Source organism: Dipodomys ordii, unplaced genomic scaffold, assembly GCF_000151885.1.
Source record: "Dipodomys ordii isolate 6190 unplaced genomic scaffold, Dord_2.0 Scaffold39, whole genome shotgun sequence".
NCBI classification, from domain to species: domain Eukaryota; kingdom Metazoa; phylum Chordata; class Mammalia; order Rodentia; family Heteromyidae; genus Dipodomys; species Dipodomys ordii.
Genome location: NW_012267255.1, coordinates 3,102,816 through 3,124,298, shown reverse-complemented (window position 1 = coordinate 3,124,298; position 21,483 = coordinate 3,102,816).

Here is a 21,483-nt window from a genome sequence, read left to right as displayed (position 1 = left end):
CAGGAATCATAAACTTCTCAGAGCAATAACCACAAAATGAATACATACCTTATTAATGTGATTATCTGAGTCCCTTCTTCTTTTTTCCCTCCCTCATTAGAAATATAAATGATCAAAGACAGATTTCTCTCCAAAGAATATATTTCACAAGAAACCACACAGGGTGGTATAGCAATGTGAAATTACAAAGTTTAATTTTTATCTGATAATAATTCATGCTACAATATTGTGTATCTCTGACACCATGAATTAAAATATATGTTGACAAAGAGATACTGCCTTTTATGCCAGGTAATATACTTATTATGGATTTATGGCTTGTACATAATATTAAGTGGCCCAGACAGAGGGATTTCATTGAACTCTTGGGAAAGACTGTAACATATTTCCTGCTGACTTATGTTTTCTGTGGTACCTTAATAAGATTTATGGAATATTTAGTCTTTGATTCTTTAATTATAATTGGCAGGTGTCCCTGAAGTTGTAAAGCAATTAGGAAGCCTGCAGTTATTTTTTTATAACAGCAGCTCCAGTGGACTTGATTTTTTTCTAAGGTGTTTATTATGTCTTATTTCCTTTCATTTATCATTCTAGATTGGATCCCTGAAGGATAGCAACCATTTCTTCCTCAGGGCACAGATAAAGATAAGGAGGCAGGAGAACACACAGGTGAGTTTATTGCCTTTGAGATTTGACCACCAGTGATAAAGCTTAACAGTTCACAATGTGAGCTTGACAATACACTGTGTCCAAAAGTTGTTTTCAGAAGCAATTGCACATTTTACTCAAGGATTTTATATATATAAAGATAGCAAAATATTCCATAGTTTAAAAGAACTTTAAGTAGACAAATCACTATTTCCTAGTTTATTGAACAAAATTTATAGACATCTTAAGGAACAAATAAAGAGAAAACCTAATTATTCCTGTAACTAAGTCATAATTAAGTCAGGAGGAAGTTTTATATTCTTAAATGAAATTTCAAATTTCAAATTTCCTACTGAAGGGAAAGTCATTTCAGTTCATCTTTCCTACTATTTGTTATATATAAATATTTTAAATTGAAATTTCATATAGACTAGATGTTCTTAATGATGTATTCATTTATTCAATTCATATGTTGCTTTATATTCCTACATGTCAGGTTACTAAATATAGGATTAAAAATTAATTCCCTTCCCTCAGTTTTACAGTTTAAAAGAAAATTTTATTCACTTAATTGTTCGATAATATTTATTCACTAGTTTTGCTCTCACTGTATAATGATAAAAGAAAAAGTACTGAATTGGTAATACATGTATTTCTGTTGAGGATATTAAAAAGTAAATAAAATACATAATGAAATAAAGAAAAGTAAATCAGAGCAAGCACATAATGGCATACTATTTGGAGTTTTAACTTCGATAGCTAATAATAATAATAATAATAATTTTCACTTTAAAGAATCAATGAGAAGAATGAAAGGAAATAACAATTTGCCTTTGAACTACTTGTTGGGAAGAATAATGTGATAGAAAGGTACGTGAGATAGATATCCAAAGGTCTTATAAAATATTAAAAGATGAAAGATCTCAGACGTGTTTGAATGTGAATAAGGGAAGAGAAATTAAAAATAAAATTAGACAGGATTTGTAGAAAAGACAAGTCTTTCAGTCAATAATAACTCAAGGACACCTGAAGTGCATTCATGCATGGGAAGTTTCTTTCATCCCTTTATTCTTTTGTTAATTCACTTATTTAATAATCATATAGTTAATGCAAATGTACACTGGGAGATACAGAAACTATCGTTACTGTCTTCCAATGCAAAACCTACAATGTAATTTGTAAGCTGAGATGTGACATAAAAATAACTAACACTAAATAAAAGTAAGAATTTAAATAAAAGCTAATACTATGAGAATTTGAAACAAACAGCTCTGTGTGCTGAAGGCGTAACCCATATAATGCACTCTGTACTTAGGTTTCGTAGGTATTTAATGAAAAGCAAACTTAGTTTTCATTGAGGAAGGTACATGGATTTGACTCCTGAGGAAGAAAGTCATGGAAATATGAAGAAAAGGCAAAAGATTTCCAAGAGAAGGGAAATAGTATGAGCACATACAGAAGAAGAAATAGTGTGTTCAATGTTCTATGAAGTGTAGCTTAAGCTCAAAAGGATATGGTGAACTCTTAAACCTTGCAGCTAAGACGATAATCTTATTTGGAAAGATGGTAGTTACTGATTCATGTTAAGAATGGATTCTACTGTCATGGATCCCTAACCTAACATGAATGGATCTGGGGAAAAAGGTAATACACATAGGGGGAAAATTGTCCAATGATGACAGAGGCAGAAAATGGTGGGATGCATCACAAGGAAAGGAATGACCAAGATAGTGTGATCTCCTGAATCAAAAGGTACAGAAAAGGATTATCTTCTGTGATTTTAGAGCAAGCATGACCCTGCCAACATCCAAATTGCAGACTTCTACCCACCAGAACCCTAAGCTACAGGTTGTTGAAATAACTCAAGTTGTTGTATTTTGTCATGCGAGCCCCTTACAGTTTTCTATGATGAATGTATTAGATTGTAAGTTTTTCTTTGGTCTTATTTGGCATCTGACAATTCTATCTTAATATTTTTATTGTATAGGTGATGTACAGATTAATATTTTTGCATCTTACATGTGTTTATTAAATAATATTCTATCTCAACAATGGAGAAACTTTTTTTGAAACTTTGTTAATTATATCACTTTTAATCCTAGTTATTAAAAAGATCATTAATTTCTCTTGAGATAGACTATGTCATAGGTGTTTAAAACTGTGTTTATAGCCAGGCCTGTAATCCTAGCTACTCAGGAGGTTGAGATCTGAGGATTCAGGCAGGAAAGTTTGTGAGACTCTTATCTCCAATTAAGCACATTTTCACACACACACACACACACACACACACACACACACACACACACACACACACAGACTGCCCGCCCCCTAAAATACCAAAAATCCATACTATGTTTATAGTAAGCATTTTTTAATACAGTCTTGATATATATCCAGCTTGTTTTGGTCAGTGACAGACTGCTTGATAGTCATATAGTCATAAATATTCTTGTGACATTGTAGCCATCATAGTGTGTGTAAATGAACGTGTGATTTATACACAATGACAAAATGTGTATACATTTCTTAGAATAAGAGTCCATTGTTAAGTGACACATGACTCTACTGGGAAATAGCATAATATTAAACAAAGTGTATATATCGATTATGTTTAGTGTATACATTCAGAATCACATATACATCCAGAAGCAGAAATGAAAGAACAAGAGGACAAAATGAAATAATGAATGGATAATGGTGAAATAATAACAGGCCTACATTTGTCTTTTATAGTTGAAAAATAAATGTAATATGATTATACTTTCTTGGGAGTAAAATACATCTCAACATTTTAAAAAGAAAAAAAAGAACTCTTGTTTTTTCATAACCATGTCTGGTAAATGAGTTGCTAAGTCAATTTAATTTTTAAGATAAAAAAAATATTATAGCTCCTAAAATTCTATTCTATATGAATAGCAGAGGGAAACATTTTAAGTAAATAACCTGTGGAAATGTGCTTATTGCTTTTCACTTAATAATATGGTCTTCAGTAATATTTAAGTTAGATTTAGTGTTGTGAGATAAGCAACAAGAACCAAAAATATCCTCCCATCTTTCAGAGTTTAGAAGTGCAGAAGCATTAATGTTATGAGTTAATTCTGTGTCACCCATTATTATAGAGAGGAGATGGGCTGTGCTTTGCTAAGATATACAGGGGATAGTCCCTTCTATTTCATTACTTCAGGTATAGGCCACCAGTCCAGTTTTGATACAAATTGAGGTTAATATGAATATATCATACTTACTTTAGATGTGTTGCTTTTCTCTTGTTGTCTGCTTCTGTATAAATTAAGTTTCGGAGAATAAAACCGTGCTAAGTAAGATTTGTAACAACAACCTATATACAGTATAGCTTGACATTAAATAACGAATTCCAGAATACATATTCTGCATTATTGCAAATTTCAAATAAGGCCTCTTTACACTTCCTTACCTTAATGGTATATATGTGACTTAAATGATAAGCTATTATGATTTTACCACCAAACTTGTGGAAAAAAGTAATTAACGTTTTATGTTAAATGTAACGTATATTTAAACAAGAATTGCATGTGGAGAAGGAAGGGACTGAATCATCAGACTTATCTAGTGGACTCTATTTCATAGACACTGAGGCACAGGGAGATAAAGTAATGCCTTAAGTTTTGTAGAAAGTTTATGTCAGTTCCATGATGGAACAAAGGCCTTCTGACTCTCAGGTGATGGGTTCCTTCCATTATATCATGCTCTGCTGTGATGATCTGTCAGAGATATTCAAGCACAGGCACAATGACTGTCAGTCAACCTGAACATAATCCTCTAAGTTATGCTAATTCCCATAAAAACTAAGATGACATACAGCTAAAGGAATCCCCACTAGGATTTGGTTCATATAAATTTGCCCATTTATGGCAAATTTATCCTGCTCTTTGGAATCTTTTTGTTCTTTTTATACTATTCCTATTATATGCATATTAAAAAAACCCAGAAATTTCTAGGATTCTAGGAAGACCGAAATGAGGAAAAAGAAAACCAGAATGTAGTGGTGCTCTTCTTTATTGGAGCAATCTTTCTGTAATGAGTATCTGTGTAAATGGCTCAGGGATGATGTGAGGGGACATGCCAGGATTCCCAAACTTTCATTATTATCACTGGCAACTGGAGACAAGGTCCTCTCTTAAACAGGTCAAAGGAAAAGGAAATTTACATGTAATACAATTATGGTAACAAGGCTTTTAGTAGTCTAACATAATTTAGCAAATGCAAGATTATCCTGGAATCAATGAGGCTTTAAATGTAATCAAAATGTGGAGGAAAAAAACATCAAAAAATCTCTGAGTTTTCCAGGTCAAATTTCTCAAAATAATTAAGATAATAAAAAATTCTTTTTCAAAAAACTAAAGTTAAGGGAGAGGTTGGGTTAGGAGGGATGGGAGAGAATAATGAAAGGAAGGACATCCACCACTCTGCTTGTAAACTGATTTGGTAACCCCTACTTAAAAATAATAAAAATATAATTAAGCATCAAAAGTAAATAAAAATGAAAACATTACAGTATAAAGATGAAATTCCTAGTTCCTTGAGTAAAACAGTTTTCATTTATTCTTTTTTTTTTATTAGGAGAAGTAATACCAGGAAGAGAAATTCTGAGGAAAAAGCAAATACCAAATACTTCAATCAGTAAGGACTGTATTTTGGAAATTTAAAGGCCAATGTTAAAAATGAAGTAAGAGAAGCAATATGGGAAACTCCTTGCCAAAATAAAAAGTACTTTATAAGCTTTTCAGTTCAGAACACTAAAGACAAAGGAACATTTCCTTCTAGTATATTCCCTCAAGTTTTTGAGAATTATAGCTTATATAAATTTCATTATTTAATAGAATTGAAAAATTTTCTACATAACTCTCCATTCAAACTCAAAATAAAGTTGGGTGCCAGTGGCTTATACCTGTAATACTAGCTGTTCAAGAGGCTGAGATCTGAGGATCATGGTTCAAAGCCAGGCTAGGCAGAAAAGTCTGTTGAGACTTTTATCTCCAATTAACTACCAGAAAACAGAAGTAGCACCATGGCTCAAATGTGACCTACTCACATATACACAGTCATATTAACTGAACTGTGACATTTTTCAGGGAAGAATTCAAATGGTGTATCTCCTTTGAACAATGAACTTACAGTCTAACAAAATGAATACAGAAATCTGGTACTTAAGGTATGTGAGTTAGGAGGCAGGAGAAGGTGATTAAGAGAAGAAGGTAGAAAAATAAAGAGAGGAAAGGGAAGAATGCAGTCAATATACACTGTATATGCTATAAAACTATAAAAAAGTTAAGGGAATGTTGAAGAGATGGGGAAGAATGATGAATGGGGTGATATTGATCAAGATATATTATACTTATAAACTGACATGTTGAATTTTAACCCCTTTGTAGAACTACTTATAGACAATGAAAATAATAAGTGGTCTCAGTGGTAGAATGCTTGCCCTGCATGCATGAAGCCCTGGGTTAGATTCCTCAGCACCACATAAGCAGAAAAAAGCTAGAAGTGGTGCGGTGGCTCAAGTGGTAGGGCACAAGCTTTGACCTGAAAAGCTGAGGGACAGCGCCCAGGCCCAGAGTTCAGCCCCCGTGACCAACAACAACAAAAAGGAAAATAATATTTTTAAATGCATGGATGAATAAACAAACTGATGAATCAAGAATCATTGAATATATTTTCCGAAGCCCAGCTTCATATGTAGAAAAAATATGCAGGATGAGAAATTTCTGTGTGCTTCTCCCATGGATAGTTGCTCTACATGATGAGTGCTGTCAAGCTCAAAAAAAAAATAAAAGGGTAGTTTTACCAATACAAAGGAGTCATATCTGCAGAGACAGCTTTTGTGACACATTTTTGTCTTGGGCATGTATGCAGTATTATTTATGCAGATTATGAGCTGGTCATATTGCACTTCAAGGTCAGAATTTTAAAAAAGGAAACTTGCAAAGCAATTGTGAACAACCTTCTTTTAACTATAACACTGTTCTTCACTCCAATTTAACTCGGGCTCTCAGTTATTACTTACATGAATTAGTCCCAATAACTCTTTTCTAGAATGCTTTTCCTGTGGAGGAACATACTTGACCCCAGTGGATTAATCCTTTGGGAACAGATAGCATATTAATATATCTAAGAGTCTTTATTTCTAGATAAGTAAACATGTGCTTTGCTTTCATGAGTTCCAAAAGTACTGTAATTAAAGATTATCATTTGAACACTATTTGTTTTATGTAACAAAATATCATTTAAAAGTCATTTCATAAAATAAGTTATTCTATATATGAAGGGGTTCAAATGTACATGGTATTGTTTTATTATTTAATTATACTAAACACTAAGATTGTTTCCTATTTCTTTGATGTCTTTTCATTCCCCAACATTCTTTCACATATGACTGCTTTGAAAAGCAGAAATTTGGAACCATTTTTTCATGATAGAAATAAAACTTACTATGTTAATAAACAATTTCAACATCTACTGGCAGCTTCCAGAAGTAGAGACATACCCCTGACAGACAGAATATGGCATTGCTGGTAAATTTTGTGTTTGTTGGGAAACAATACATAGGAATCTGAAAGCTTCCTGAAAGAGAGGAGGCCTGTGATAAATAATTTTTGTATTAGTTACTTTTGCAAGCATGAAAAATAATTTTGACTATAATTATGCAGATAAGGACTGATTTAAATTTCTAAAAATAAAAGAATTGTCAGGACAGATTTATTGTGAAAAAATTACTTGATATGAGTTGGTTATTATTATAACAAAAGCAATACAATTTTGCTTCAATAATGTTTTCTAAAACCATTTTTAAATCTTCAAAAATATTTTTAAAGTCAAAATCTGAAGCCACTAGGTATAAGGAAATAAAATAAGTCAATAAACGTACTTAATGAATTAATTTCCAAAGGTGTAAAATTTGCTTTTCACCTGCTTTAAAGGGAAGTTTCGGAGAAGTCTAACTCAGAGGAAAGTTTTTTAAATTTTCCCCAGTGCAAACAAGGCTTCATTTTATGCATTCCCCTTTAACTGTGGAAAGCCATGTTTGTTTTTTTCTCCCTGCAGAGACAAGACTTAAAGTAATTGCTGTTCACAGCTTGAAAGAACAAGACCTTCACTACTTCTTCAGTCTTTTCTCCCTAGTGGTAGCCTCTTGCCTTAATAAATTAAAGCTTTAACCCTAATGATTTTTTTAAAAAAACTTTGGTTCAAGGGTAAAGGGTAGAAAGCCAAAACTCAACAAGCTATGTTATTTCTTTACAGTAAGAAATTTATCATTATAATTACATATTAAATGAATGAAATTACTCAGTTTCCTATAAACCAAATTGCACAAAAGAGATGTTAGTACACAACTCATGGTGTAGATTGGTTGCCAAAACTTCTAGGAGTTCCCAATAAGAAAGCTAAAATAAACATATTTTTAGAATGATGCACTCAGGAATTTAAAAATCAGAGTAAGAATGTGATGCTTAAAATTCTCCAATTAAATCTGGACTGGCTTGAGTAATTTTATTGTAACCCAAAGAATACTTCTAAGGGAAGGTAGATGACTTGGAAGGTGAAATCAGGAAAGGTCATGTAACTTCTGCCTGATGATCTTGGGATGCTCACTCTAGGGAAAGCCAGACGTCTGGTAAGAAGCTTGGGTAGCTAGAGACTGCAGTGCTAATGGATCGTGTGTGGGCACTCTGACTAGCTTTGACTGCCTGCTGCACATGCAAGTGAGCCACCTGGACTTTCCCATGACGATAGCCCCATGCAGCAGCTGACTCAGACCACCACATGAGGGACTTCAGGTGAGAACTGTCTCGGTAGCACCTTTCAGGATTCAGGACCAAATGTCCCATGAGTCTATTCAAATGCCTGTTACATGTCTTAGAGTCATTGAAATTTCAACAAAACCCTTAGAAGTTTTGGTTGTTTAATATCATTTGTACAAGAAGGACAAATTGCAGAACAAATTCTTCCAAAATAAATACTTTCTAGTAAACAAAGACAATTCACAGGAGCCTTAATTGTGTCTACTTTTCAAATTTGGTTAATGTTTTTACAAAAAAGAAATGTCACTTTTTTTTGTCTTTTGGATGTGTATTGAATTTTCAGAAGGACAGAAGATATTCAAAGTGGCTTTAGCTAGCAATAAGTGATATTTTCTGCTTTCCTGGATATTTTCTATGTGAGATGAAATCAGGTCAACTGTGATACATGAATTCCTATTAAAAAGATTATTTAGTTGAGGGAAAAAAATGGGGTAGGATAGAAGAATGAAAGAATGATGGAAAAAGTAACATTGATCAAGATGCATTTTACTAATAAATTGACATTTGGATCAAAACCCTTTTATAACTACATAGCGATAATAAAAACAAATTACCCCCCCACCTCCCAAAAAAGAAGGATTGTCCAGGAGGTTGAACTCAGGCCCTTGCATTGTCCCTGAGCTTTTGTGCTTGAGGTTAGTGCTCTATCATCTGAGCGATACTTCTACTTCTGGTTCTTTTTGTAGTTTATTGGAGATAAGAGTCCTATGGACTTTCTTGCCTGGGTTGGCTTTGGACCACAGTCCTCAGATATCAGCCTCTTGAATAAGTAAGATTACAGTTGTGAGCCACCACTGGTCAGCGATTCCTCTATTTTTATAGTATAGTTTATAATGTAATTCTGGTTGTTGTTCTGGTACTGAGACTTGAACTCAGGGTCTGGGAAATGTTCCTTAGCTTTTTGCACAAGGTTAATTCTCTACCACTTAAGCCACAGCTCCATTTTCAGCATTGTTGTTGTTGGTGGTGGTGGTGATGGTAATTAAAGATGTACATCTCATGAACTTCCTTCCTGGTTGGCTTTGAACTGTGATCCTTATATTCTAAATAGATAGGTTTAAAGCTTAAACTACTAGCACCTGTTTTACAATCTGATTTTCAATTTCTAATAATTTGTCTAACTTTAGATATTATTAGACAAAACAAAAACTGAATGTGAATATTAGAAAATAGAATATGACGGACTCTGAAGGTTATGAACATTTTGAATGTGGGGTAATCAGATAATAGAAAAAGTTTGCAGTGGTGCTGTGGCTCAAGTGGTAGAGCGCTCGCCTTGAGCTGAAGAACTGAGGGACAGTGCTCAGGCCCAGAGTTCAAGGCCCATGACCGACAAAAAAAAAAAGAAAAAGTTTGTAGAGAGCATAAATAACAAGGTAGAGGTCAGAATTAATAATGAAATTTTGCAAATTGACAGCAAACTATAATCAAAACAATGCAGTAAGTGAAGGCTCTAAAAATAATTGGAAATACATACAGAAGAGTAGATTCTGAAGAATTGTTTTGTAGACATCTAATAAATATTGGTCTAAGATATTAAAGATGAAGAGTATTTTAAAAGACAATAAAAGCTTGGGGAAGATTTTTGGATTTTCTTTTGGGTTTTACTCTTTTTTGGTTTTCCTTTTGTAGAGCTTTGTCACCATGCCAATTTCTTTTTCTTTTCTCCCACCAGTTCCAGCTTTGTTGTTTTTTTTTGTTTCTCCTTTATTCCCCTCACTAAGTACATATTTTATGCCTAATCTTATTGATCATTGTTATACCAATACCCCTAAATTAAAAACCCTATTTCAAAAAATCTTCCATGATTTCAAACTGTTACATCACAAAAATTTTAATTTCAAGAGATGGAAATCTGAAATAATTATCATTCATCACCTGTAATTGTTATACTTAGTAATAACATAAAAAGTACAAAGCTTGGGGCTAGGAAGGTGGCTCAGTGTAGAGCGCTTGCCTTGCATACATGAGGTCCTGGGTTTGATTCCTCAGCACAACATAAGCAAAAAGAAAAAAGCTGGAAGTGGCGCTGTGGCTCAAGTGGTAGAGTGCTAGCCTTGAGCTGAAGAGCTGAGGTACAGTGCCCAGGCCCAGAGTTCAGGCCCCATGACCAGACCTTCTCCCCCACCCCCCCAAAAAAAGTACAAGACTTTCTGTGTTTCTGATCCTCTGCTTAATCCTAAACAGCAGAAATTCTAAACCATATATGTAAACAGCATATTGTGAAGCATATTAAAATAACATGCTTTTGTTTGCTTTCCTTTTCTCTCTCAGATAACACAAAGTATACAAGTTAGAGCTGGAACAGCATTTCCTCACTGTTACCAGCAAGGACTCAGTGTCCTTCATTTTCTTGCTCTACTCTAAAGACCCTTTTTCCAAGTCCTCAGCACTTGGCTCTGAGCCTCATGGTCACAAGATGGCATTTCATTTAGAGACTTGATTGGATCACTGTTTCTGCCAGAAGGAAGGTGGAAGGTGAATGTGAAGGGCAAATGTGCAGAGTGAGCATGTCTATTAAGATGGATCGCTTTAAAAGGCATCCTTAAATCCCATCCATGAGATGGACTGTTTAAAGAGTCTGACCATTAGGATAACCCTTACTATAAGACTCTTAAGAATAAGTAATAATATCTATATATAAAATCACCTGCTCAAATCAAGCTTCCATAGGTTAAGAAGTTGAAAAAAGATCCTACTTATAGACAAAAAAAGAAGCAGTTTCTCTAACATGCCTCAATGAAGAAATCTATCATTTTAAGGTTTCCCATTTCCTTTAAGCTACTAGGATTACTGCTCTGCATAATTAATTATCCAACAGGATTTATTAATCCCAATCAAATTCACCATTTTCTGCTTCCCCCACTTCATTGTTCTAGTGGTTGAATGACAAGCTACTGAAAGCTATGTCTACATTCTAATTCCCAGAATCTGTGAATGTTACCTTATTTAGAAGAGACCTTGAAGGTATAATTAAGTTCAGGATCTTCAGAAGAAGAGATCATCTTGGATTATCCTGTTCAGTCTTAAATCCAATGATCCAAGTGTTTTTATAAGAGACTCGTGAGGAAATTTGACAGATGGAAAGCCCATGACAATAGGAAGACTAAAACTGGAGTGATGTGCCTACAGCTAAGGAATACCAGCAACCAGTAGAAGCTAGATGATATAAGAAATAGATTCCTTGAGAATGCACTGATGACACACTGATTTCATTCTTTTGACCTCTAGATCTGAGGGAGTAAATATCTGTAGACTTATGCCATCTAAATGTGGTAATTTATTATAGCAGCCACCAGAAATAAATAGAATTACATTGGTCTGCATTGCGGTGGATAGGAGGTGTGTGTGGAGGGGCAGAGATATTTGATGTATGGGAATTGCGATAAAGTTTTGGGTGCTAGTACTTCATTATGGAGATTAAAAAGTAGTGAGTATTTAGAAAGTAAAAAAAATGTGAATAGAATCTAAGATAGGGGCATAAAAGAAAATAAAAACTTACATGGCTTTAGCATTTAATCAGTATCTGATATATTCTTTTGCAAAAAAGTAAGTATTAAAAGGGCAAGATGTGTATCTCAAATGGTAAAGTGCTTGACAAAAAAACAAGGCTTGTTCCATCAGAAAGAATGACATTGCCCCATTTGTTAGGAAATGGAAAGACTTGGAAAAAATTATATTACGTGAAGTAAGCCAGGCCCAAAGAAACATAGGTCCCATGGTTTCCCTTATTTGCAAGAACTAGTATATGTCTGAAACAAGCAGAAAAGGTCAGATAAGTTGATGTTAGGTGAAATGAACCCCAAGATATACATTCAAATGGTTTTTCTTTCATGCGATTGTTTCTAATATATTTATAAGATATTTCTTTGTTGCTTTGTATGTCCCTCCCCCACAGTGTAACCCCTGCTTTCACTGTATTTGATGTTGGTATAATTTGTGGAGGGGAAGGGAAAAAACAAATTGTTTAACTAGGGATACAGGTGGGCCCATTGCAACAATGAGATATACAAGTCGTTATGTCGAAAAACGAACTTTACAACTTTGATGGGAGGGCACGGGGGTGGGAGGCAGGGGGCAATGGGAAGGGGAAACAAAGGAGGAGGCAACAATGCTCGATAAGAAATGTACTCATTATCTTGCCCATGTAAGTGTCACCCCTCTGTACAGTAAACAAACAAACAAACAAACCGAGGTTGTTGTTCAAGTCCATTGCTGACAAACAAAAAGAGGGGGGTAGAGAGGGATAGGGACAGGAGGAAGGACAGGAAGGGATGGAGGAGAGAAAAAGCACTATAATTTATGGACCTCTGTTATTCTTGTTTTGTTGCCTGGTATCTAGGCTCTCCTGCCTTTGTTTAGCATACCACATTTACTTAGGAGAATTTCTTTCCCCCCACTTTATATAGCTTTAGTTAGACTGATAGAAAATCAAGATATTTTGGTTCATGCTAATTTAGATGCTATGAGTATTAGACTGCTTCATATAGGCAGAAACCATAGGATATTGCTAGATGACTGATGAAAGATAGACAGACAGACAGACAGACAGACAGACAGACAGACAGATGGGCAGATACTAGATAAACAGATGACTGATGACAGGGAGTGGGTTTATTAGGAGAATTGGGTCCCATGGTTGTAAACCTGAGAAACCACATGGTAGAACATTGAAGACTGGATAAGGAGAAAAGTTGGCAGCCTGGTTTGGTCTAACACTAAAGGCCTTAGAATTATGGAAGCAAATAATGTGACTCAGTTCAAGGCTGAGGCTGAAGGAAGAGTTGCTGTTGAAAGTTCTGAATCCAGAAAACCTACAGTTCTGATGACGAAGTGCAAGAGAAAGAGGGTATACCTGTTTTCAAAGAAATAGTGGGGGAGTTCTTTATCTTCTGTTTTTTTTGTTAGACACTGAATAGCATCTACTCACACTGAGGACAGATCTTCCGCCATCAGACCTGCAATTCAGCACCCAATCTCTATAAATGCCCATATAGACTCCTCCGTCTCTGTCTCTCATCTCTCTCCTTCTCCCTCTCCCTCTCCCTCCCTCCAATAATGTAATCATGTTGTCACACTGACCCCTAAAAGTAGACATGCTAGCCTCTTACATAATCTTGGACAAAGAATATTTATGGTTAGTACTCTGAGTCTTGAACAAATTGATGGAGATAATGACCTAAATGTGCTGATTGCCATTCCCATCTCTGATATGACAGTTGAGTGCTTCCTGACACTTTAAACATAACAGCTGATTTCCCCCTCCTCTTCTCCCTTCTCCTTTTTTCCCTCTACATATTGCTTTATCTTTTGATTGATTCTTGGAAATTACCTATTTTTCCAAGCTGTCCTGTTCGCATAAGACTTAGTTTCTGTCGCTTTCAACTAAAGAACCCTAATTGCTCCAATTGATAAATTTATTCATTTGAAATTGTTATTGATATTGATGAAGTGATAAATGAGTTTAAGACAGAAAACAAAAGATAGTTGGTAGGCTACAATTTTTATCATGGTACTCATCGTCCATCTTAACAAAGAAAAAATATCTCCATCAGAAAGAAATTGCAAGCACTTTTGAAACAATTTCTGACGTCTTTGTTAAAAGTTAAATGTCATAGATTCAAGAGTATTCAAATTTACACAGAGAACTACTTAGAGCAGATCAGCTAGATAAAAACTATGATGTTTGTCAATGCTAATTCCAGTAATTAAGTGCTGTTCTCATTCTATTTGAAAAAGGCCTCTGTGGGATTCTATTAATGGCATAATGGAGAGCCAAAGAAAAAAATCAAAACTATTATGAAAAAATAGGGATATTGAAAAATTCATGAGCTGAAACCTTCAGAAAAGTAGAGTATGCCTATGGTGCTAAATGATCGGGGTTACTGGAATAGCTGTCATTCTCTGGTTCACGAAAACAGACAAACTCTTACTGTCCTAAAATTTATATCATACATTAGAAATGGTTTTAACATAAATACTGTAATTGGTTACTTTAACTGAAGTATGTCTGTTACAATCTCACTATTACTTTTTTTATTTCATATAAGAAAAGATTCCTAGTTTTTGTAATGGTTAAACATTTTGCTCATTTCCTCTTCATATATATATATATATATATATATATGTATATATATATATATTTAAATTTCTATCTTAAAAAGAATATACTTGAAGGGCTAAATGTGATCATTCTAGCAAGGTCAATACTTTTTTAGTTTAGGAAGTAAGAAAAACATTCTAGTTGGGCCTTAATAACAGGTAGTGTTTTTTCTTGTCATCATTTTGCTTTGATTTTATGCCTGTTCTGGGCTGGCCATTTGCCTTTATTCACTCACAGGTGAACATTCCAAAAGCTCAAACCAGTGTTTGTGGAAGGGGCACCTAGAAACGAGAAAAAGTCTGAGAGGGAAGACTACGTTGAGTCAAGGAATCAATTCAATTGACTTCAGAAAGTCAAGAATTACCCAACCTTACCTAAGATATTTAACTTTTCTGTGTCTGAGATTTGTGTGTGTGTGTGTGTGTGTGTGTGTGTGTGTGTGTGTGTGTGTGTGTGTGTACTCCAATCCTGGGACTTGAATTTAGGGCCTGGGTATTGTCCTTAAGTTTTTTTTTTTTTTTTTTTTTTTGCTCAAGGGTAGTTCTCTACCACTTGAACCACAGCTCCACTTCTGGATTTTTGATAGTTTGTTGGAGATAAGAGTCGATTGGGCTTTTCTGCCCTGCCTGACTTTGAACCATTATCTATAGTTCTCAGACACCAAAGTAGCTAGGATTATAGGAGTGAGACACTGGCACTTAGCATGGCAATTTTAACCTCTGAAATGAAGATTATTATATTTTATCTGTTCTCTCATGGAATTTCTACGAGCATACTATGAAAGTAGACAGGTGAAAAGAATGAAGAAATTTTTTATGTAAATCCAAGGTGCACACTATTATTTGAATAATATGTTATGTAACTGGATTAAACTGTACTTCTCTATAATAACAAAGAACACATATTTGTTAGTCATGCTAGGTAAAAACTACAATGAAAATTTATTCAAATGTTTAAGTGTATACAAATTTAAAAGTTATCATATGTTCAGCTTATTTGTATTTTTTTATTGTAAAGATGTTGTGCAGAGGGGTTACAGTTACATGAGTAAGGCAATGAGTACATTACTTGTAAATCATTGTTACGCCTTCCCTTATTGTTGGCCCACTATCCCTTCCCTCCCCCACCTCCCACACTCCACCGCACCCCCTGCCTCACCTGAAGTTGTAAAGTTATTTCCAATATACTGTCCTGTGGGTATCGTTGTTGAAATGGGTCAACATGTGTCCTTATTTCACCATTTCCTTATTCCCCTTCCCCTCCCCAGATTAGACAAATGTACATACAAGATGCAGGGTCAGCTCATCTGTTCATAGTTTTAAAGAAAATAAAATTGATGTATTATGCACATCTTAAAAATACTATTGTTAGTTTGAGATTTAACTTGTGGTTATGGTCCATATAATCATTATCTATCACTCCTAACAGACCCTAGTTTTTTTCCATTAGATTTTCCCTTATAAATCCTGCAGTTCTTCACCACAGTATGTATGCGACATTTTCTATCTTTATTGCAAAGCAGGTTGTAATACAAAAGATGCCCTACGGTCCTTTTCTAAGTGCATACTTATCAATACAAAGTAATACATTTACATTTTTCTTGTGATAAGCTATGTTGGTTGCCACAGAGTGTTTACAAAATTAGACTATTTTTATAATTACATTTTAATTGAGGCTTATATGTCATAAAAATAACTGCGTATGTATTGTCTACTTGAAGAATAATTCAAGGTACATCTTTTAATTTTATTGGTTTTATTGATACTGTTACAGTTGGTGATTTCCCCACAGCTGTTTTTATTTCATGAAAATCATTCATCCCATGAGTGTGACTACAGCTCTAAGCATTTTATAATAAATTGTTATGATCATTAAACACATGTAGTTAAAGACTTCTTTGCATCCGTTTCCTTGTTCTTAGTTTTAATTTTTCATCATCTTTATTAATTTTATATATCAAATATAATTTTAAGCCCCCAAATTAACAAGCTGCATATGCTCTGCCTGTGCACTGAGAGCTGTCTTTGCACATTGTTCCCACACTCAGTACATATCTCTTCCCCATATTGGCTTTTCCAGCCAGTGCCTTGGCTCTCTTTCTGCTTTGGTTGCTGATTGTGTCCCATCCCTGTCATAGATTCTAGTCCTTAGTGATTTTCTATCCTACGACCACATCTTTTCTTTTGGTCTCTCAAACACTGTTCCAATTACATCTCCCCTGATCATCTCTGCCTTACTCCTGCTGTCTTTCCTGTGTAATGCTTGTGTTTGTCACAAGATACTCACTACCACAGTTGGCACTGCTCATTATTCACTTATTCATTATTTGCTTGATTCACAAGCTTCCCTGTTTATAGGGCCCACTCATTATCAAGATGGCTTTAGGGTCTCTGGTTACAAAGATGTGTGGTATGACACGGTTCCTCTTTTCCAACCTAGAATTCTGTGTTCTAGTGGGGAGATTTCTGAATTTGAAGAACCCAGACAATGGTTCTATTTAAACAATGTTTTAATTTTACATTTTATTTGTTTATTATTTTGTACATGTGTGCCTGTCCTGGTACTTGAACTCAGGGCCAGAGTGCTCTCCCTGAGTCTTTTCTTTTTCTTTTTTCCTTAAGTCTAGGGCTCCACCACTGAAACTGAAGCTCCACTTCCAGCTTTTGTGGGTTAATTGGAGATACTAGTCTCACATTTGAGCTGTGATTCTTAGAGCTCAGCCTTCTTAGAAGTTAGTATTATATACTTGAGCCACTGGCACCAAGTTTGTTTATTTATTTTTGAAGCACAAACAAAATTTACTTTGGAAAATATTGGAAAATACCTAATATGAATTATTAAACCAAATAGAAGTTGTGAAACTTGTTGTGATAGGAGGCCAAACTCTGGGGTTTTTTTTTTGTTTTTTGTTTTTGTTTTTTTGTCAGTCATGGGGCTTGAACTCTGGGTCTGGGTGCTGTCCTTGCACTCTTTAGCTCAAGGCTAGCACTCTACCACTTGAGCCACAGTGCCACTTCTGGTTTTCTGGTGGTTTATTGGAGATAAGAGTCTCACGGACTTTTCTGCCCCGGCTGGCTTTGAACCATGAACCTCAGATCTCAGCCTCCTGAGTAGCTAGGATTACAAGTGTGAACCACCGACACCCAGCTGGCCAATATTTTTTGACGTTTCAGTTCAAGTCTAGATAATTCCACTAGAAACATCTGTGAGTGAACATTAAGATCTTACTATTTTACTTTTATATTTAATATTATATTCTCCACAAGTATCAGTTATTCTTAAATAATAAAAACTATAATCAAATTTATGTAGTAATACATGATTATGGTTTCATTTAGATATGTGACAATAGTATTAAAAATTAGTTCTTGACCTTGCCTGTCTCCAGATTGAATGTGCAAATCGATTATGACTTTCCTTCTAGTTAGTAGCTTGCAAATTTCTTACACTGAATCTCAGAGGACAGAACTTTTTGAGGCAATTCCAGAACCAGCTGAACTCCGGGAATGACAGAGATATGTAGTCTCAACCCAACATAAACAAAACATAAAGCCTAGACTAAACAATATGATCCACAAACACTAACAATAACAACACTGCTTCCAATTTCCAGAAAGTAGGAGGGGTCCTCCCTTTTCTTGAGGCATTTTTCCCTTTAAAAAATGAGGTTGAATTTCACAAATTATATTTTACACACAGTAATCTCAAAGTTCATATAAAGCACACATGAAAAGTCAGCATTTAATTAGGGGAACACTGTCAGTCAACATCTGAGTAAGAGCCTTACTTACAATGTTTTCTTTTTCTTTTAAACAGAACACATGGGAAAATTTCCATGATATTAAAGAAATTCTACTCTTGTTGGGAGAAAAAGTTAGAATTGACTGAAGGAGCAATCTTTGGATTGTATAGGTCTAATTATGGTAAAGATATGTCAAATTACATAGATTTGCCCCCCCCAAAATCCTTGTGTTGGAAAACATTATATAACAAGAAAGATAGAGGAAAACCAATGCAGGTATCGATAGCAACAACAAAAATGCAATCTCCCAAACAAGTAAACCAACAAGTCCCAAATGAACTGTCCTGTATGATACTAAGCTTTCTCTGACAAAATTCTGAGAGATTTTGAGTAAGTAGAATGAATCTAAAGGAAGACAGGAGTTGAAATGTTTTGCTGTGACAAATTTTGATGTTCTATTGAGTTGAATCCATGGTGAGCGTCATCAAGGAGAGTCTTTAGAAGGTAACTCTAGATGCAGTAGGCTCTGTAGACTCTGAGGGACTTGCTAGATTGAAATGAACACTCAAAGGCAGATACAACCACTGACCTATGAAGCATTGTTAAATAGATCAAATACTGTCAACCTAAAACAGAGAAGCAAAAAAAAAAAAAAACCAAAAAACAAAAATGAAACTTGAGCAAGTTAGTACATAATAAAAGCAGTCAACTTTTTAAACTTAGAAATTCCTTCTACTGTTTCTTTCCTTCTTCCAATGTGAATAGTGTATATTTGACATTTTATATTTTCAGTGCCTATATTAAACACTTAGAAAGCTAACTTTGTTTTATGAGTATGTTTAAGCTATGAATTAAAGACTATCAATTAGCCAGTCAATCAGCAAAATAATTAGTGAGTCAATTAAATAGAGATTAAGTCCTTTTTATCAATGTAATCTTACTGCATAAAAGATCCTAAAATTCATTAAAAAGAATCTTTAAAAATCCTCAAGGTCATTACAAGATAAAATTGTAGACAAACCAGTGGTTTCTTTCTTTTTAAGACTCTTGTGTACAAAACAAAGTTTGTCTTTATTTGTTTGTCTGAGAAATAGGCACATTACACAAAGGAATTTAGGTGCTTCCTTCTTATGGGTCAATGGTGCTATTGGTGGGGATGCGGAGAGCAATTTCTGACAACAGAAACATCTCAATTGTGAAGTAGTCCAACGACAGATCCAAACCCATGGGAGGATATGGAATAGAAGGCTCATTAAAATTGTTTAGTAGTAGGTGAAATGTCTGGCATTTTGTACCTCTGCCCCAAAAATCTCTGGACATACTTGTCTTATGCCAAGGTAGCAATTTACAACTATCGTGAAATCAAACATTTTTGAAATCTTGATCTGGGGCTTTGTCCATCAAAGAAGTCAGGGAATTGACAGATTAAAAAATGAAATTTTTTTGAATGAAGTTGGGAAAATGGCTAGAACTTCACGTTGATAGCCCTCAGCATCATTAAAGAAAAAAATTATCCTAGAACCTGTATAGTCCACAGTCAGAATAATAATACATAATACTTGTATAGGATTTGTTTAGGGTCACATAATATATTTGCTGTATGTGGATTCACTCTTTAAATCCTCTCATTATCTGTGTAACAACATAAGATTTGATTTCTGTTACAAATAAAGAAAACAGGCAAGAGTCTAGCCAGACAGTTCCTTCCACAGTTTTCATTCTTAACTACTACACTATACCTGACACAAACAATAAAGCTTCATGCAAAGTTGCACAGGTAATTTTTCATGTATAGTTTAAGAAGGCATGTTAAAGAATGTGTCTAATGATCTTAGAATATTTGCCTTGACATTGTCCTGGATTTGGATTCAAAGAGACTCATAAAACTAGTGTATCTATGACACTCATACCTTAGAAAATTAGAATATACATGCCTATATTTTTGTGAATAGAAGTTTCTTATTAAAAAATACATTTTGGGCCAGGCATCAGTGGATCATGCCTGTAATCCTAGCTACTCTGGAAAATGGAAGTTCAAAGCCAGCCAGGCATGAAAGTCCATGATACTCTTATTTCTAATCACAAACAAAGCTGGAAGTGGAGCTATGGCTCAAATGGTGTGAGTGCTTGCCTTAAGCAAAAGAAGCTCAGAGATCACGCCTGTGCCCTGAGTTCAAGTTCTAGGACTGGCACCAAACAATCAAACACACACACAAAATGGGGCCTAACAAATTAACAATTACTGTTACAGGGGAATGAGAAGACAAGATATACAGGATTATGTAACAAACTTTCTATCCTCGATAAAATAAAAGGAAATAGTTGCTAAGGTAGGATGTTAGGCTTAGTGTGAATTTAATAATTTGTTCCACTAATATTTCTTACCTATATTTCTTATGCTAATTACTGTTTTATATAATTAATAAAGTACCAGTGATTTTTTTTTTAGTTTTGCTTTTGTTTTTGTTTTTATTTTTCTTGGAAGCATTCCCAGACATAAGGATTAGAATATAAAGGGATTTTGTGAGAGCTAATCTCAGGAAACGTGGTACAAGAGTGGGCAGGTGAGACATTAAAGAGAGTGAACACACGTTGTTTTATCAACTAAGTTACAATTAAAATAACTTGAGCTTAAATGTACTAAGGATCATAGAATACTGTAGGAACAACCCTCAGAGTTATTGTAGGCAAGGAATATGGGATATTGTCCACCAGTTTCCATAGATCTTTTGTTGAAACTGTCTTTCTGTGGAGGGTTATTAATTGATAGATATTGGGGAAAAAAAGCCAAGTTGGCACCTACTTGTAACATTTGACATGATATTCTGAATAGATTAGCTCAAGCAAGAATTAGCCACTTAAAAGAATAGATAAAAAGGAATAGAGAATGTATATCTTTGGGGCTCTGCAAAATAAGTAATACTAACTTCCATGGATCTAAGGCATAAAAATAATATTTTAATGCTTGAAAAGAAAGAAGAAAATGTCATTAAGATTTCTCACTTAGGGCTGGGAAGGTGGCTCAGTGGTAGAGCGCATGCCTTGCATGCCAGAGGCCCTGGGTTCGATTCCTCAGCACCACATAAGCAAAAAGAAAAAAGCCGGAAGTGGTGCTGTGGCTCAAGTGGTAGAGCGCTAGCCTTGAGCTG